Source organism: Sprattus sprattus, assembly GCF_963457725.1.
Source record: "Sprattus sprattus genome assembly, chromosome: 14".
NCBI classification, from domain to species: domain Eukaryota; kingdom Metazoa; phylum Chordata; class Actinopteri; order Clupeiformes; family Clupeidae; genus Sprattus; species Sprattus sprattus.
In genome coordinates this window covers 24735481-24742854 of record NC_137912.1, presented here as the reverse complement: position 1 = coordinate 24742854, position 7374 = coordinate 24735481, and positions in this window count along the sequence as shown.

The window sequence follows — 7374 nt, the reverse complement described above, 5'->3', positions numbered from 1 at the left end:
AGGGGTGGTGTCATCTGACCCTCAGCTTAAGAGCTTCAGCAGTCTCAGAGGGCCGCTGATGTTAAAGTGGATGGGCAGAGTCCTTAAAGAGGATATTTTTTAAATGTAAGTATTGGATTCTCATCAAACCTCCCATGATTTCTAAATAGCTCTTGTTCTCTATGTCCCAATCTACTTCTCCTTCATGTATAGCTCCCTAGTTTCAGCTTTCTTCTCCCCTTCAATTCTGTTTGTCTATGTGATCTCCACACAGCAACATTGCACCCACTGCATCTCTGTCAGCTCTTGACCTTAAGCACAGTATCATTTCGCTTTGTCAGCTCAGGCAGATCTTAAACAGTTAGTCAGACTTTTTCCCAGCAGTGAGGTCGTTTCATGTTAAATCTGTATGTCTACTGACGTCAAAGCTCCTCTCAATTGGAAACCTTTTCTCTGATCCCTTTGCATAACTGACAGGCAGGACAGGGGCCAGCCATGTACAGCACCGTGACTCATGTTGTGAAAGTGATGTATTCATCTCTCTCTCCCCCTCTCTGTCCCTCTGCCTTTGGGGGAGAGTGGCGGTGTGGATGGAGGCCACTGTAGGCCAAGCACACATCATAGATGGGGCATAGAGGAGAGGAGGGGATCGAATCTGTTTCAGTGTAGCCAGCCAACCCCCCCCCCCCTCACCTCACCCCTTCATTCCCCCAAGCCTCTCACCCAGCAGTCTGCAATGCCAGGACCTGACTGCTCATTGTGTTTCTCCAGCCATCCTGAAACGTGCTGGCTAGCAGGAAGGAATTAAGGAGAGGGAGAGAGACAGAGAAAGGGAGTGATTTGAGAGGGAGGGAGGAGAGAAGTAATTACATTTAGTCATTGAGTTCTGGAGATCCCCTCTGTGTTAATTACGACATTCACTGCAAAGCCCCGTCAACAGGAGAGAAAGGGGCAGGAGCCAGGAATGCTGAACTGGAACATGACACTTTGGGATCCCTCAGGAAGGGGAGGTTGGATCAGCAGGACACTCCACACACTGGCCACAAAGTCCCCCACATCAACAACATTCTTAGTAATCAACAGAACACGTTTGTGCATCCAGAATCAAAAAAGGAGTTTGTGCTGGTTGTACAAACAGATGTGTATAATAAATAACTGTATTGCATGTTGAACTATATAATACATTGAGTGCATAGATGTTTATAACCAATAACTGTATTGCATGTTTAACTTTATAATACATTGAGTGCATAGATGTTTATAACCAATAACTGTATTGCATGTTTAACTATATAATACATTGAGTGCATAGATGATTATAACCAATGACTGCATTGCATGTTGAATTATATAATACATTGAGTGCACAGCTTGTACTGTACATACTTTCTGCCCTCTGCCTTGACCTGGTGTACACACTTTAGACAGACTTCACACTATGAACCCACTCAGAGACCTTGAAGCTGTGACTACAGTTATGGAATGAATGCATCTGTCACATTCACTTCAATTTCTTACCGAGCAGCAGTGGACACTACCATCTGGAAACAGGGATTGTTTCAGTGCTTAATGTTGTCTCATTCATCTGGTTTTAGTAAGACCACCAATGAGGTGGTTTGGGAACATGCTGAGTGGAGTCAGTGTGCAGGACTGCTTTTGTTGTCCCGTGAAGGTGGTGGAAATGGACCTTGAATTTGATATTCATGCGGAGGCCAGACAACCATTGTATATACAGTACTGTGCAAAAGTTTTAGGCAGGTGTGAAAAAATGCTGTAAACTAAGAATGCTTTCAAAAATGGAAGTGTTAACAGTTTATTTTCATCAATTCTTCATAAATTAACAAAATGCAGTGAAGGAACAGAAGAAAATTCTAAATTAAATCAATATTTGGTGTGACCACCCTTTGCCTTCAAAATAGCATCAATTCTTCCAGATACATTTGCGCAGTTTTTGAAGGAACACGGCTGGTAAATTGTTCCAAACATCTTAGAGAACTAACCACAGATCTTCTGTGGATGTAGGCTTCCTAAAATTCTTCTGTCTCTTCATGTAAACCCAGACAGACTCGATGATGTAGAGATTAGGGCTCTGTGGGGGTCATACCATCACTTGCAGGACTTTCTGTTCTTCTTTAAGCTGAAGATAGTTGTTAATGACATTGGCTGTATGTTTGGGGTTATGTTCCTGCTGCAGAATACATTTGGTGCCAATCATACGCCTCCCTGATGGTATTGCATGATGGATTAGTATCTGCCTGTATTTCTCAGCATTGAGGACACCATTCATCCTGACCAAATCTCCAACTCCACTTGCAGAAATGCAGCCCCAAACTGGAAAGGAACCTCTACCATGCTTCACTGTTGCCTGCAGACTCTCATTATTGTACCTCTCTCCAGCCTCCAGCGAACAAACTGCCTTCTTCTACAGCCAAATATTTCTAATTTTGACTCATCAGTCCAGAGCACCTTCTGCCATGTTTCTGCACCCTAGTTTCTATGTTTACGTGCTTAGTTCAGTCACTTGGCCTTGTTTCCTTGTCGGGGTAGAGCTTTTTGGCTGCAACTCTTCCATGAAGACCACTTCTGGCCAGACTTCCCCGGACAGTAAATGTCTGTACCTGGGTACCACTGGTTTCTGCCAGTTCTGAGCTGATGCCACTGCTTTAAATCTTCCGATTTCGAAGGTAAATAAGCTTGATGTGTTTTTCATCAGCTGCATTAAGTTTCCTTGGCTGAACACTGCGTCTACGATCCTCAACGTCTTCTTCAAAAGAGCTGGAACTGCACATTTTGAAACCCCTGTCTGCTTTGAAATCTTTGTCTGGGAGAGACCCTGCTGATGCAGTATAACTACGTTGTGTCTTGTTGCTGTGCTCAGTCTTACCATGTAAATGGATAAAAAATAAACATTTATTGTTCACATTTTTCAAAGCATTCTTAGTTCATAGCATTTTTTCACACCTGCCTAAAACTTTTGCACAGTACTGTATGTGCCATTGTATATATCCCAGCAATGCTGTCGGCCACTAAACTTCCTACTTGTACAGGTCCTGTGAATGTGTCCCTTTGAGTACATGAGCAGCTTAATCTGACCTGTTTTGACAACATGGATAGAACTGGACCTTCCAAGAGCATCAACTCACTTCTCAGTGTTAAGAACTTTAGCACCCTCCTTGTTTATTAGAGCACAATCCTACATTTCTCTGTTTCTTATATTTTAATATTTACTTTCCTCTCCTCCATTTTCAGATACCTTTTGTGTATTTCCACTTCCCTGTAAGTATCACATACAGTTCCAGTTCATGTTTGTGTTAAGAAGCAGCTTTAGCCAGGTCTACCAAAACAAAACCACCTGAAAATGCAATAACATTACATCCCCACAGATACAACAGAACGTCAAGGTAATATCAGGTGATTTGACCATGCCGAGTTGTCCTTTCTACACTGGACCATGATACCAAAGTCCCTACTGTGAGTATTTGTTCATTAAAACCTCGTAGTAGCAGAGGATCTATCACTAAAGGGTCAATGGACACTTTGCCGTGTTGTTTTTCATTCAGGAGTGACTTGAGCTGTTTTTAGGACCAACTCATGCATCCTCCCCGCATGGTGCAGCAGCAGCCTAAAGGAATGACAGGCTGTTGTGTCCTCTCCTAATATCTCTCTCCAGATTATGACTCCTCCTTTGTTCCCATGGAGTAAACGGGAGATACGATCAGGTCGGATGGGGGGGGAGTCCTCCAGGGGGTCTAATCTCAAAGAGGAGAGAGAGACAGAGAGAGGGAGCAAGAGAGGAGAGGAGGAAGAAGTCATTTATGAGAGCAGCATTTCATGCCTCAGAAGCCATGTTGAATTAAACGGAGTTAATCACAGCTAGGGGGGCTCTTTTCTTTCCACTTTTTTTCTGCTGAGTGGTGTGAGAGGATTACCAAGGGATGTATGCAGAGCCCAACTTCTCCATCCCTCTCTCTCTTTCTCTTTCTCCCTCTCCTTCTGCCTTTCTTTCTCTTTCTCCCTCTCTCTCTCACACAGACACACATACACAAAGGTCTTCCCCACTGAGTTTTTTTTTCATATGGCGCTGGTATGCACAGCTGAGTTGGGGGTCTGTATTTTGGCTTTTCCACACTTCTCTCAAGCATAAAGCACTAATCCTCTGCCTCTCAAAGTCTTTGTTTTCTAGTGCTGTCAGTTCAGATTTTGTATGTTTAAATGGAGTCCTCTTTTAGGCTTGGCATGTAATACCTAAGTATCCCTGTTTGGGATTGCGAATTTCTGGTGAAAGTGCACCTCACTTATAACTCCTTTTTTTTTAAGGGGCAGCAATTGACATTCCTCCCAGCGGGGTCCAGGCTTCTCCACGAACATGCAACCACACAAGCCCCTTTAGAGACCCTCTCCCCATATAATCCCCAGGTGAAAGAATTGGAATGTTGGTCGACGGTGGTTGTGGGGTGCTTTGGGGGGTTAAAATAGTTTTCATTCAGTTGAAGTGAAGCATCTAATATTCTGAGTTGCCCCTGGGCTACCTCGGTGGATCCTGAAGAGGCTGCTGCTACTGTGTGCATTTGTCTGGGCCCCTGGGGATCCCGTCAGCCAGCTGCTGTAGAGCGGGACGGCCTCATGTCAAGAAATCATGAGCTGACAGGTGAGTGGCAAACTGAGGTATGAGGAATGAGCAAGTCACACACACACACACACCCATACACACACACACACACACACACACACAGGCACACTTATGTACTCACGTTATAAGGGAGTACACATGTGCAAAGAGGCCCTCTGAGACCATGGTGAGGTTTTAACACAGATGTTTTGCCGGCCAGCGGGGGGCAGTATTCACCACTCTTACACCACTAGTCTGCCCCTCTGGCAGGAGAGTGCCATGGCGAGTCTACACTGCTCAGACGCAGAGTAAATATGTAATATTCAGAGGCTTTTAGGACCAGACTAATAGGCTCTAAATGTTTCTGTAGATGCCCCACAGCAGTGCAATCTGTGCATCTGCCACTGCCACTCTCAGGGTGCTCCATCTTTTGAACACTTCTCAGGGTGCTCCATCTTTTGTACACTTCTCAGGGTGCTCCATAGTTTGTACACTTCTCAGGGTGCTCCATAGTTTGTACACTTCTCAGGGTGCTCCATAGTTTGTACACTTCTCAGGGTGCTCCATCTTTTGTACACTTCTCAGGGTGCTCCATAGTTTGTACACTTCTCAGGGTGCTCCATCTTTTGTACACTTCTCAGGGTGCTCCATAGTTTGTACACTTCTCAGGGTGCTCCATCTTTTGTACACTTCTCAGGGTGCTCCATAGTTTGTACACTTCTCAGGGTGCTCCATCTTTTGTACACTTCTCAGGGTGCTCCATAGTTTGTACACTTCTCAGGGTGCTCCATATTTTTAACACTTCTTAGGGGTCTCCATCTTTTGAACACTTCTCAGGGTGCTCCATCTTTTGTACACTTCTCAGGGTGCTCCATAGTTTGTACACTTCTCAGGGTGCTCCATAGTTTGTACACTTCTCAGGGTGCTCCATAGTTTGTACACTTCTCAGGGTGCTCCATCTTTTGTACACTTTTCAGGGTGCTCCATAGTTTGTACACTTCTCAGGGTGCTCCATCTTTTTAACACTTCTCAGGGTGCTCCATAGTTTGTACACTTCTCAGGGTGCTCCATATTTTGAACACTTCTCAGGGTGCTCCATCTTTTGTACACTTCTCAGGGTGCTCCATAGTTTGTACACTTCTCAGGGTGCTCCATAGTTTGTACACTTCTCAGGGTGCTCCATAGTTTGTACACTTCTCAGGGTGCTCCATATTTTTAACACTTCTTAGGGGTCTCCATCTTTTGAACACTTCTCAGGGTGCTCTATCTTTTGAACACTTCTCAGGGGGCTCAATATGTTGAACACTTCTCAGGGGGCTCAATATGTTGAACACTTCTCAGAGTACATAAAGGAAAAGCATAGACTCGTCCCTCCTTGGGGGGGGAAAAGGGACTTAACTACTTTGTTTGGTGATGCTCATGTTTAGGCTCTTCAATACAGCTGCATCTTCAAGGCTGCTTTATGCACGAGTCCTCACAGCTATACACCTGCAGCGGTGACAAACACACCACAGAGCTCAAGGCTGGAGGACTCTCAGCGGAGGTCACATCTCTTCCAATCGAGGAGAAATCCATGACACTCGGGACAGCATTCAATAGAGGCAAAGCTCTTTCAGACATGATGTGACCCCTGGGTGACCCCGAAGACTGTGAATGCAGGACAGAAGAACCACGGGTATGCCCTCTGGGGCCTCTATAGTCAGCTCAAGGTCTGCTGCATTCAGGTTTTATCCAGGTCCAACATACAGTACTGTGCAAAAGTTTTAGGCAGGTGTGAAAAAATGCTATGAACTAAGAATGCTTTGAAAAATGTAAACAATAAATGTTTTTTTTTGTATCCATTTACATGATAAGACTGAGCACAGCAACAAGACACAACGTAGTTATACTGCATCAGCAGGGTCTCTCCCAGACAAAGATTTCAAAGCAGACAGGGGTTTAAAAATGTGCAGTTCAAGCTCTTTTGAAGAAGACGTTGAGGATCGTAGACGCAGTGGTCAGCCAAGGAAACTTAATGCAGCTGATGAAAAGCACATCAAGCTTATTTACCTTCGAAAACGGAAGATTTCAAGCAGTGGCATCAGCTCAGAACTGGCAGAAACCAGTGGTACCCAGGTACAGACATTTACTGTCCGGGGAAGTCTGGCCAGAAGTGGTCTTCATGGAAGAGTTGCAGCCAAAAAGCTCTACCCCGACAAGGAAACAAGGCCAAGTGACTGAACTAAGCACGTAAACATAGAAACTAGGGTGCAGAAACATGGCAGAAGGTGCTCTGGACTGATGAGTCAAAATTAGAAATATTTGGCTGTAGAAGAAGGCAGTTTGTTCGCCGAAGGGCTGGAGAGAGGTACAATAATGAGAGTCTGCAGGCAACAGTGAAGCGTGGTGGAGGTTCCTTTCCAGTTTGGGGCTGCATTTCTGCAAGTGGAGTTGGAAATTTGGTCAGGATGAATGGTGTCCTCAATGCTGAGAAATACAGGCAGATACTAATCCATCATGAAATACCATCAGGGAGGCGTATGATTGGCACCAAATGTATTCTGCAGCAGGAACATAACCCCAAACATACAGCCAATGTCATTAACAACTATCTTCAGCTTAAAGAAGAACAGAAAGTCCTGCAAGTGATGGTATGACCCCCACAGAGCCCTAATCTCTACATCATTGAGTCTGTCTGGGTTTACATGAAGAGACAGAAGAATTTTAGGAAGCCTACATCCAAAGAAGATCTGTGGTTAGTTCTCCAAGATGTTTGGAACAATTTACCAGCCGAGTTCCTTCAAAAA